The sequence below is a fragment of the Balaenoptera acutorostrata genome, chromosome 9, assembly GCF_949987535.1.
Source record: "Balaenoptera acutorostrata chromosome 9, mBalAcu1.1, whole genome shotgun sequence".
Classification (NCBI taxonomy): Eukaryota; Metazoa; Chordata; class Mammalia; order Artiodactyla; family Balaenopteridae; genus Balaenoptera; species Balaenoptera acutorostrata.
The window spans coordinates 32,758,401-32,770,991 of NC_080072.1; the positions used below are offsets into that span (position 1 = coordinate 32,758,401).

General features: G+C 33.8%; 1 protein-coding gene across 1 annotated transcript in view; it reads right to left on the bottom strand.

The window, feature by feature from the left end:
* The window catches only part of ANO3 (anoctamin 3), a 158,559-nt gene extending 150,980 nt beyond the window's left edge, over positions 1-7,579 (bottom strand). The window contains exon 1 of the mRNA XM_007180984.3: positions 7,473-7,579. The gene's annotated coding sequence lies outside the window, so the exon portion shown is untranslated. The remainder of the gene's footprint in view (positions 1-7,472) is intronic.
* Positions 7,580-12,591: the final 5,012 nt, after the last annotated feature.

Sequence of the window (12,591 nt, forward strand, 5' to 3'; positions counted from 1 at the left end):
TTTGCTTCACAGCTTTGCTCCTTTTAACCTAGATTAATTATAGACATTCCCTGTCCACATCTGGAGGCCTCAGCTGGTATGTAGGACATGACTCCTTGATGGAGAGAGGGATTTTGTTTCTCAGTACCATCCAGTTGGTTATAGGACCTTATCTTCAAGTGTTATTCACAGTGCTATCTATACTAATGAGAAGTCAGCCCAGGAGCTCCAGTCTATGAATTCTTAGAATTGTTCCTTTTCTCACATTACATTATACATTTGCTCCCTCAGTTTTCTTGTCCACACATGTGTTACAGAACGTTTTTGTCAAATTGCTAGAAAGGAAATAAACTTGCCTTTAAAAAAGTTAGTTCTTCACCAATTTTAATGGGTGTTTGGGGCACTGCTAACGATACACATATGGTTCAACTGAAGGTAATCTTGGAATTCTGCACTTATTTAAAGGTATAAAAAACTACTTTTGTAAATAGAGTTTAAAAAAAGATAATTTCAGAAAGTGTTAGATGCCTAGATTTTATGCAATTTAGGTTATGACATTTAAAATATACTTGGGATCTATAGAGTTAAATGGATAATATGAGTATCTGTGGAAAACTCAGGGACAATTTTGCAATTCTTCCCATTCTTGTGATGAAGAATTCACTATATATTAACAATCATTGGTATCAGCAAACATGATATCCTCTAACATTTATGGCTGTCTCCATTATCTATTGCTGAGAAATAAACCATCCCCAAATAATTTTTATTTAGCTCATGATTCTGTGAATAGGTTGGGTCCAGTTGTGCAGTTCTTCTGGTCTCAGCTAGACCTTCTTATGGGTCTGAGTTTCCTGGTCTTTGCCACTGGATTTTCTCACATCTCTGTCTCAGCTGGGGCAACTGGACTCACTAGGCTCTGGTCCACATGGCCTTATCTTCCTGCAGGATAGCTCTGACTTATTCAAATGGTAGAGGAAGAGTCCCAAGAGGAATAATGGGAATACAAGGTCTTTCGAGTTCAAGGTTCAGCACTGGCACATTGTCACTTCTTCAGCCATCTATTGGTCAAAGCAAGGCCCAAGGCCAGTCTAACAGAGTCAACCTCTTGGATGGGAGGACCTGCGAAGTCTCATCGAAAACAAAGTAGGTATAGGGAAGAGAGAAGGGCTGTGGCCAATTTTTCTATCTACTGCAATGCCCATGAGATATTTAAATATGGCTTTTACTATAAAGCTTGAGGCTAGATAAATCTAGACTTACCCCATATTTAGTATCATCTCTAATTTCTAGAGCCTCTTAGCTTTTTCCATGTATACGTATGCCCACCTCCTGAACTGTATTACATGGAAATCAAGACCTGTCCGTGTTTGCCATCTTTCTCTGTTCTCTGTCCTATAGCGTCAAACTTTACTCACAGTGGGTTCCAAATAAATGAAAAATGTCCTATTAATTTATCAATATCACTTCATCATATTAGATATCAGTATCACAGATGAGTTTAATCTCTAAAACATTAAAGAATTTTAGTATAAATGATATGTGCTAAAAGTTAATGATTGGAAGCAAAATATTCTAAAGACAATTCATTGTTCTGAGTTCAATTTTAGAGCAAACTATAGTGTCTTATAAATATATTTGGCTTATAAAATTATCATAAGCAGCAGATATATGATCAAAATAAAATTCACCACATTGATTCGAGATCATTCAGGAAATGTTTGCACAATGACTGACAAACCAAGTTCTCAAGCAGATGTAAAGTCTATCTACACAATGCCCAGTACTCTAGTCAGATGCATTTCTATATTTATTTGTTTATACTATTGATAAATTCAACAGAGTTTCTTCATAATTTCAATGTAAGATACTACTTTGATAGATATGGAGTTACCTCCTAGAACCTAGTTTATAGCTGATGGCAAATCTTGTTAGAAAGCTGTATTTGTTTTCTGTAATCCAAAACTTGCATTACTTACAATGTAGTTTACATTAGGAGTCATTTTCCTCTGTGAGTCTTTGCTCCCTTCCTGTTGACTCTTTATAAAATTGCTTTGTCATCTCTAAAAGGTCATCTCTACAATGTAACCGAGTAACTATTGTGAAGAAATAAAATATCAGTTACATTGTATAATATGCATGGGACAGGTTGCAACCAGTACAATTATCCCAAGCAAATAATGTGAGGCACAGATCATTAGCTATACAATTAGATACATACAGATTAATACATGCTAATTTAAACCATATGAAAGTTGCCATTTTGTAGGTCACAAGTGAATGAATATTGTCAATTTCATAAGACAAACCTTAAAATACACACACACATAAATGTGTATACACATATATATATGCGTATCATTTAATGATGGGATGGAATGAGGAAGGTCAGCAAAGTTATAAATTGAAGGTTATCCAGATACTAGGTCAAACAATAGATATATAGGTCATTGCTTTTTTGAGGTTCTCGCTGATAAATGTACACAAAGACTATATCTAAGAAGATTATTTTGCCCTTCATTTATAGATAAGCTTTGCAAGCAAGTAACCTAGTTAAATGGATTTTAAATATCTTTTTTTTTTTTGGAATAGAACCATTTATACAAATTGGATTTGTGCCGCACCCTAACCTATGAAATGGATAAAAGTGGACACATTTACATAGATGCTAAAAGAGTGAATCCAAAAACATCTAGGTGATGCATTACATTTTCGAATTTGAATAGAAGTGCAGTAAGACTAACAGGACATTAGGCTAGGATTTCTTGGATTGAACAGCTGTGGTATGTTACCATCATCACACATTATTCTCTTATTTTTCTGTCAAAAACAAAACATGCATACAGGTTTAACTATTTCTTCTTAACTTTACTATTCTAAAGTTCAAGTCTAGTCAAAGCGAGATTTGGGAAATGGCTACTGTTGAGCAGAAATGAAGTGGCGGGTATCATTGGTGGCATGTGCTAAATTTTAGAGAAGTTGATAACACAAATTTTATTTAATCTTAGTTCATTTTCTAATTATTTGAAACATATCATGTTTGTCTTCCCATTAACTGGTGCAATAAGTACCTTAAGGAACAACATCTGCTTTTTCTCAACTTATAATTTGTCTTAGGCTCAGTTCTCTTGAAACAATGCTTTACAGATAGTAGAGACTCTCCTATGCCAATCAGACAGACATAGGGAGGCAGATGAAGTAAACAGAGAGAGAGAAACTCCTGATTAGTGAAGATAACCTAAGTATTATCAGCATAAAATTGTAAACCCCCTTTAACAAAACAAAACCAAAGAGGAATGAATAAATCTCGCACAAACATTTATTTCTGTATCTACTTACTACAGTTCAGAATCATTATGACAGTAATGTTTAAATTGTGCCATATTTCTTCACTAACACACTGATGGTGACTAATGAAGGGATTTGCAAAATTAATCCAGGTCAAACTAAATCAAACATCACAGGAAAAGATATTTTCAAGGAAGTGATTATTGGTTATTGTCCATGCAGTGATAACCAAAAGCTAAGTCATTCCTTGGGTTAAACTGCATTTAATATCCAAATTTCTTTTACAAAGGCATTCCCACTTTAATCAATAAGAAGCAATTTTTAAAAGTGAGCTTGGACTGAGTCAGAATTTCTATTGGAAAGTATCAAAAGGGGATGGTATTCGGTGCTGGATGACCATATTCAGATGCTTTGAAGAATCCGCAAAAGAATTTTAGGAATGGTGGGATTGCTGGAGCCATGGATTTTTAAAACTGAACCCCAACCCAGTGACTCATTTGCTGATGAACTATAGTTTCAATGAGGTGTTCTCAACCTCCAAGTTGTTATAAAAACCTTCCATATAGTTCAATATCTGTAAACCAATCAATGTGATATACCACATTAACAAACTGAAAAATAAAAATCATATGATCAGCTCCATAGATTCAGCGAAAGCTTTTGACAAAATTCAACATCCATTTACAATAAAAACTCCCACCAGGGACTTCCTGGTGGTGCAGTGGTTAAGAAGCCGCCTACCAATGCAGGGGACACGAGTTTGAGCCCTGGTCTGGGAAGATCCCACATGCCGCAGAGCAACTAAGCCTGTGCGCCACAAGTACTGACCCTGTGTTCTAGAGCTCAGGAGCCACAACTACTGAGCCCACATGTCACAACTACTGAAGCCCGCGTGCCTAGAGCCTGTGCTCCACAACAAGAGAAGCCACTGCAATGAGAAGCCTGCACACCACAATGAAGAGTAGCCCCCACTTGCCGCAACTAGAGAAAGCCCGCACACGGCAATGAAGACCCAATGCAGCCAAAAATAAATAAATAAATAAATCTATTAAAAAAATAAGAATAAAAAATAAACCCCCCCACCAAAATGGGTATAGAGGGAACATACTTCAATATATATGACAAACCTACAGCTAACATCATACTCAACAGTGAAAAGCTGAAAGCATTGATTCTAAGATCAGGGACAAGACAAGGCTGCTCATTCTCACCACTTTTATTCAACGTAGTATTGGAAGTCCTAGCCACAGCAATCAGACAATAAAAATAAATAAACGGAATCCAAATTGGAAAGGAAGAAGTAAAACTGCCAATATTTGCAGGTGCTATGATACTGTACATAGAAAATCCTAAAGATACCACCCAAAAAACTACTAGAACTCATCAATGAATTCTGAAAAGTTGCAGGATACAAAATTAATATATGAAAATATGTTGCATTTCTATACACTAACAACAAACAACCAGAAAGAGAAATTTTAAAAAAAAATCACATTTACAACTGCATCAAAAAGAATAAAATACCTAGGCATAAATCTACCTAACAGTGTAAAAGGCTTATACTTGGAAAACTGACACTGATGAAAGTAATCAAAGGCCACACAAACAGATGGAAAGATATACCATGCTTATGGATTGAAAGAATTAATATTGTTAAAATGACCATACTACCCGAGGCATTCTATGGATTCAATGCAATCCCTATCAAAATACCAATGGCATTTTTCACAGAACTAGAACAAATAATTCTAAAATCTGTATGGAAACATAAAAGACCCCAAATAGCCAAAAACAATCTTGAGAAAGAAGAGTAAAGCTGGAGTTATCATGCTATGTGATTTCAAACTATACTACAAAGCTAAAATAATCAAAACAGTATGGTACTGGCACAAAAACAGACACACAGATCAAAGGAACAGAACAGAGAGCCCAGTAATTAACCCACACTTGTGTGGGCAATGATTCTGTGACAAAGGATATAAAAATATACAATGGGAAAAGACAGTCTCTTCAATAAATGATGTTGGGAAAACTGGACAACTACATGCAAAAAAATCAAACTGGACTGCTTTCTCACACCATGCACAAAAATAAATTAAAATGAATTAAAGACTTAAATGTAAGACCTGAAGCCATGAAACTTCTAGGACAAAATATAGGCAGTATGCTCTTTGACATCAGTCTCAACAATATTTTCTGAATATGTCTCCTTAGGCAAGGGAAACAAAATAAAAAATAAACAAATGGGGCTACATTATATTAAAAAGCTTTTGCACAGTAAAAGAAACTATCAACAAAATAAAAAGGCCACCTACTGAATGAGAGAAGACATTTGCAAACAATATTTCCAATAAGTGGTTAATAGCCAAAATACACAAAGAACTCATATCAAAAAACCAAAAAAATCCTATTAAAAAATGGTCAGAGGATTTGAATAGACATTTTTCCAAAGAAGACATACAGATGGCCAACAGGTACAGGAAAAGATACTCAGCATCAGTAATTATTAGGGAAACGCAGATCAAAATGACAATGAGATATCACCTCACACATGTCAGAATGGCTGTTAGCAAAAAGACAACAAATAACAAGTGTTGGCAAGAACGTGGGGAAAAGGGGACACTTGTGCATTTTTACTGGAAATGTAAATTGGTGCAGCCACTATGGAAAAACAGTATGGAGACTCCTCAAAAAATTTAAAATTGAACTGCCATATGATACAGCAATACCACTCCTGGGTATTTGCCTGAAGAAAACAAAAACACTAATTAGAAAAGATACATGCACCCTTATGTTCATTGCACCCTTATTTACAATAGCCAAGATGTGGAAGCAACCTATGTGCCCATCAATAGATGAATGGATAATGAAGATGTGGTATATATATTATACGGAATACTACTTAGCCATAAGAAGAATGAAATCTTGCCAGTTGTGACAACATGGATGGACCTAGAGGGTATTATGCTTAGTGAAATAAGTCAGACAGAGAAAGAAAAATACTGTATGATTTCACTTACATGTGGAATCTAAAAAACAAAACAAATGGACAAATATAAAACAGAAACAGAGTTATAGGTAGAACAAACAGGTGGTTGCCAGACAGGAAGGGGATGAGGGGAGGAAAGAAATAAGTGAGGGAGATTAAGAGGTACAAACTTCCAGTTGCAAAATAAATGAGTCATGGGTATGAAATATACAGTGTAGGGAATATAGTCAATAAATATGTAATATCTTTATATGGTGACATATCATAACTAGACTTATCATGGTGATCATTTTGAAACATATAAAAATACCAAATCACTGTTGTGTAATAGAAACCAACATCGTGTTGTAGGTCAGTCATACTTTAAAAACAAACAAACAAAGAATCTCATAGAAAAAGAGATCAGATTTATGGTTAATAGAGGTGGGGAATGGGTGAGGGGGAATTGAATGAAGGCAGTTACAAGGTAAAAACTTCCAGTTATAAGATAATTAAGTACTAGGGATGTAAAGATAAAACATGATAACTGTGACAAACACTGCTGTATGCCGTATATGGAAGTTGTTAAGAGAATAAATTCTAAGAGTTCTTATTACAAGAAAAATATATATATTTTTCTCTTTGTTTGATTTTGCATCTATATGAGACAATGGATGTTCACTTAACTTATTCTGGTAATCATTTCATGATGTATGTAAGTCAAAAAATTATACTGTACACCTTAAACTTATAAAGTGCTGTGTCAATTATATCTCAATAAAACTGAAAGAAAAACAAAAAATTTTGTCAAGTAGACAACATGATTCTAATTCTACAGATGATGAAAACAAGGCTAAGTGAGTTTAATTAACCTGCCAAGTTATCACAACTATAAGTACTGGAACTGTAATTCAAATCTTGGTTCACTTGATACTAAAATCCATGTTCTCATTAAAACATGGTGCCTTTCAAAAAACAAGAAACATGAAGGAATAAGCCTCTAAAGAAAATATTACTGAATAATTTCATGTTTCAGAATGTTTGTAAAATTCTGTTTGATAGTATAAATGAATATGATGTCTACACATAACGTTTCAATTTTAAGTCCTTAAGATATATATTAACCTGTGTGGCCTCTTATTCTCTCCAGCACAATATCGATTAAAATTGAAAAGAACTGAATGGATTTAGAAGTTAGAGTCTTCAAATGACTTATTGATTGTTTAGTTTGCATTACCTTAGGCAATCTGGGCTTGGGTTCAGAATTATTTTGGGGGACAAAGTCTTTAATGAGGCGAGATCGGTCATAATTAGCATGTTCTGATTCATCCGTGTAATCCTTATCTTTTCCTAGGGCTAGAAAAGAGAAAGAGAAAATTACATCCATTTTTATCCTTCTTCCTTTTCTCTCTCTTTAAATATACTAAGCTCTCTTTTTTCATGTTTTCCCAAGGTAACCAGGTATAATTTTCATATGACCCATGCATCTAATAAATAAGCAAAAAAGGTAGTAACAGGGAATCTTGCCTATTATTGGATTAATGTCAACACTCCAGTAACTTGCAAAAAAATTAAATGCATCTCTGTTATTTAATGTACTTAAACTTTTTGAAAACAAAATTAGTCATGCAAATGCCATTGGACACATCATTTCTTTTGAACTTGAAGATCGAGATATTTGCAAGAATTCAATAGAATTTTGCTTTTTTTAAAGCAAATTTTAAGCACTTATTTGCTTAATTTAAAAAAACTATTGATTTTGGTCATTTATTTTTAAAAAATTTGCAGTTTTATAAATGTGAATTTGAAGAGAGTAAGAAGTCTGAGAAATCATAGAATAAAAGCTAACAAACTTTACAAGAAAGATTTAAAAAATATTAGGAGATTGAAATGAAACCACAACAGCAAAAAAGAAGGAAGAACATTGAAATATGGCAGTTACCACTGGAATAATCAGAAAGGGTAAACCACAAACATAAATCACATGTAAGAACTTATATGAATAATGAGCAAGCTATAATCAATGTAAAAGAGTATAAAATAGGAAATATCCATGGTGGTTGGGATTTGTGTTCCAGGTGACACAAGTATCTCTTCAAATTCAAAAAGATTCCTAAATATTTAGTCTTTTCAAATAAATTAAAATGTTTTGGAATTATTTCATTCAATGTGTTAATACTTATCAACAACGAATTTTGACATAGACAACTATATATAGTGTTTTCAAGAGTTCAGTTGTGTGACTTAGCATTGTAACAAAATAAAATAATTTTGTTTACACTACATGCATTAGTTTCTTTTATTAGTAATGCTTAAGATCTGCTATAACATATGGAATGTGATGCACAGCTAGCAGTATCAGGTTATTAGCAGTGGTATGAACTAAGGATGAACAGATCACAGTACATCTTAGGATGTAATTAATTACCAATTATGTTAAAATGCTCTAGGCATTTGAGTTATACCTACAGCTATTAATAATAATAGCTATCACTGATTGATGGTTAACATTTGCTGAGCACATACTAAGAGCCAGAAACTTTACATATATAATTTCCTTTAATCCTTATAACAACTCTATGAAGTGTGTACAATTTTTACCTACACTTAATAATAAATAAACTAAGGCATATGGAAATTAAGTAGCATGGCAAAATCACTAAACCAGTAGGGGGTGCATCAAAAACATCCAGATTGACTCCAAGGCTGATGTTTGTGAATATATCAATACTATAATGTTTCCCTAGATTTAGGTAAATTACATTTCATTTATTTAACAATTATTTATTAAACACCTATGATATGCCAGATATTCTTTTAGGACATATAGCAGGAAACAGAACCCTGCCTTCATGGAAGATTCAAGTAAGAGAAGAAAAAACAATAAGCAACAACAAAAAATACATAAAATATTAGGTATGCTTTGTGGTCAGTGCATTGGAGAAAAACACAGTAAGGAGGAAAGATGCAGGTGTACAAGGTGGAGAGGACAGATGTTATTTTAGTACAGAGGATTGCAGTAACATTTGAGCAAAGACCCGATGAGGTGAGGCAGTAAGTCACACAGGTAAAGTGGAGGAATAATCATCTAGATGGAGAAAGTAAAAAGTGTAAACAGCAATAGGTAAATGGCATATGCTATTGATGAGAGTGCACTGGCCTGTGGGTCACAAGACCATCATTTCTCATCCTAAATCTGCCGTGTCCTAACCAAGTAATTTCCTTTCCCTGAGAGTCTATTTCTTCATCTGTAAAACAGAGATTTTTGAAGAAGTTCTCAAAGAGTCCTCAAACTCTAAAAGTTATTTGATTACTAATTTAATGTTTATAAAAGATAAAATTCAATTTATGTTAATTAATGCATTTCATTTCCCATGGAACACAGTAAATAAAATTTATAGAAGTTTTTCACTCATTTAAATCTTATTCCACTCACAATTTAATTTTATGCAGAGGTTTTTAAGTTTTGTTTAGTTTGACTTTCTTTCTTTTCTTTGTCTTTAATTCTTATGACACAGACATTCCTGGAATAAGAACATACCTACATCATCTTGCCGGAGGAAAGCTCAGTTTTTAAAGACATGCCAAAAGCCACAAATTTCACAAAAACTTTTCAAATCTTCTTCTGTTCCTTCTTGTCCCAAGGCCCCAACTAGAACTGCTCATTTTTCTCTTCCAAATTGCCTCATATTTTTCCCCTTTCCCCCACTCCTTCTCTTTTCTTTTCCCTTCCTTTCTCCCTTGTCCTCTCTCTTCATCTTTTCCTTCCTTGCTTTTTTTTCTTTTTATGGCTCCTTTTATTTTTCTGAATTTAGAAAAAATTCTCCTAGGGCCATGTTCTCTTAATTATTTGTATTTTAATTTACTACAGAGTCCAGTACAGCTTGATCATTAGTAGATGAGTTAATTAAAAGAAGAAGGAAAAAGTACTTATTTTGGAAAATCTTGATCCTAAATGATATAACTTTAAATTCCCTTTTATTGTTAGGAATGTAGATATGTTTATCTTTCTTATTGTCATTTTCCTTGACATTACACAAAAGGATTCTTCTGTTATATAAAATAGCTTTCTTTCTTTTTTTTTTTACTACTATCAAGATCGCAAACTCCTGTCCTCATAATGTAAATGGTACCACTGTCTTTCACAATGTTCATACAATGTTCCTCAGCTTAGAAACTAGAAATCTCTATCCTTAGTGACATAGCATGTATTATTCCTGAATATAAAAAGGTCTTAAAGTTGTTTGTGTTCTTTTTTAAAATACTTGATTTTTTTCTCACACTAACTATACACAGTATTACTTACAGCTAATGTTTTTTAACATGGATAGCTAATAATTACTTAATGTATCAGGTATCCTTCATTCATTAAATTAATATATTGAGTTATGCCGTGCAGTGTACCAGAAACTATTCCAGGTTGAGGATACAGTAGGAACCACAATGAACAAAAATCTTTACCCTCATGAAGTCGACAGTGATGAAATAAAGGAAAGAACAAATATACCACTTACATATTAGAAGGTCATGTCGTCAGTAAAGAAATATAAAGAAGGGCAGGGAGATAAAGAGTATGGGGAGGGCAGAAATTTGCAATTTTAAATAAAATTGTTTAAGAATGGCTTCCCTGAGGTAACACTGGAGCAAAAATGCCAATTGGTAATATCATCACAGGCAAAGGGTGCAACAAATGTAAAGGCCCTGAGGTGGGAGCATGCTTTCCCTGTCTGTTCACAGACAAGGAGATCAGTGTGGCAGTGAGGAGTGAGCAAGGGTGAAAGTGGCAGAATATCCTGTAGAGTGGTAATGGAGGAAGTGGGAGCACATCAGGATTGGGGCCATTAGAAAGATTTTGGTTTTCATCCTGAGTTAAACAGAGTGCCACTGGATGAATTTGAGCAGAGGATGACATCATCTCTCTTAGATTTTAACAAAATTACTCTGATTGCTGAGATGAAGATAGGTTGAAGGGGCCAACGGCAAAGGCAAAGAGACTAGTCAGGAGCTGTTGCAACAATCAGGGAGAGAGGATGTGGTTTGCATCAGGGTGGCAGCAAGACTGAGAAATGATCAGATTGAGAATATATTTTTAAGGGAAAACTAACAGAATTCTATTGGTCATGGTGTATGAAAGAGAGACTTCAACAATAATCCTAATGTTTTTGGCTTGAGCAATGGGAAGGGTGCCATTTTTCACATAATATCTTACTAAATCCTTTAAAGGTATTGTTACCAGCCTGCATTAGCATGAGGAAATTTAGGCAGTTACCTAGGATATCACATTTAGTGTATGGCAGAATTAGAGTCCAGGAAATCTGGCTCTAAACCTTACATTCCCAGCTACTATGTAACATTGCTTCTTGTAGTATTGGAGAGATGATGATTTTGGAAACTTTAAGGCAACAAAATATTTACAAATGAAAAAAAAAGTGGGTTATTAAAAAATGCAGTATACTTGTTGAATGAAAAATGGGTGAAATTTCTAGATTATAGACAAAGCTCTCTATCTTCCTGAAGTTGACAATGATGTATAGATAAATATTAATATCCCAATAGATAATGATAAAGACTATCAACAGACAAGTAATAAAAAGTGAGACACATTTAGTAAAAACATTTATTTTTATGTGGTTTGATATTCTCTGTGACCAATAATTTAAATAAAAATGGTACTCTTTTATGCTAGTACATAAATATTCTTTTGCATCTTTTGTTTTTAATTAAAATACCCATTGCTGGAAAGATGCTAGGGAAACTGGTATCATCATTTATTTTCTGTACCAACGTAAGTTAGTAAAACCTTTGGAACAAAATGTGTCAATATGTTTTAACAGAATGACTGGAGAATAATCCTAAAGTTATAATCTAAAAGAAAGAAAACCTATGTTCACAAGCATGTTCACCAAGCCTATGGATACTATACTACAGAGACCACTGCCATCTTAATAAACAGCAACTCAATTCTTCGAGTTACATAGGCCAAAATCCTGACTCCTCATTTTCTCTTATCCCAATGTCTGATCCTTAAGTAAATTCTGTTGACTTAGCACAAAGCATCATTTTTCTGCTTTGCTTTACTCTTTAGCATATATCATTACCTAACATGCCGTACATTTTCACTTACTTATCTTCATTTATTATCTGTTTCCTTCAGCAAGGTATTTGGGTGCTGGGTTTTCACTTTGTTCACTTTTGTTGTCTTTTTGTTCACTGCTTCATCCCTAACATCTAGAACAACTAAGGATACTTAGTTGCCATTCAATATATATTTGTTGAATAACTAAATGGATTTAAATGCTCAGCAAATCTTACCTGAACTATCTTCAAATTATATCTAGAAACTGATCATTTGTCAA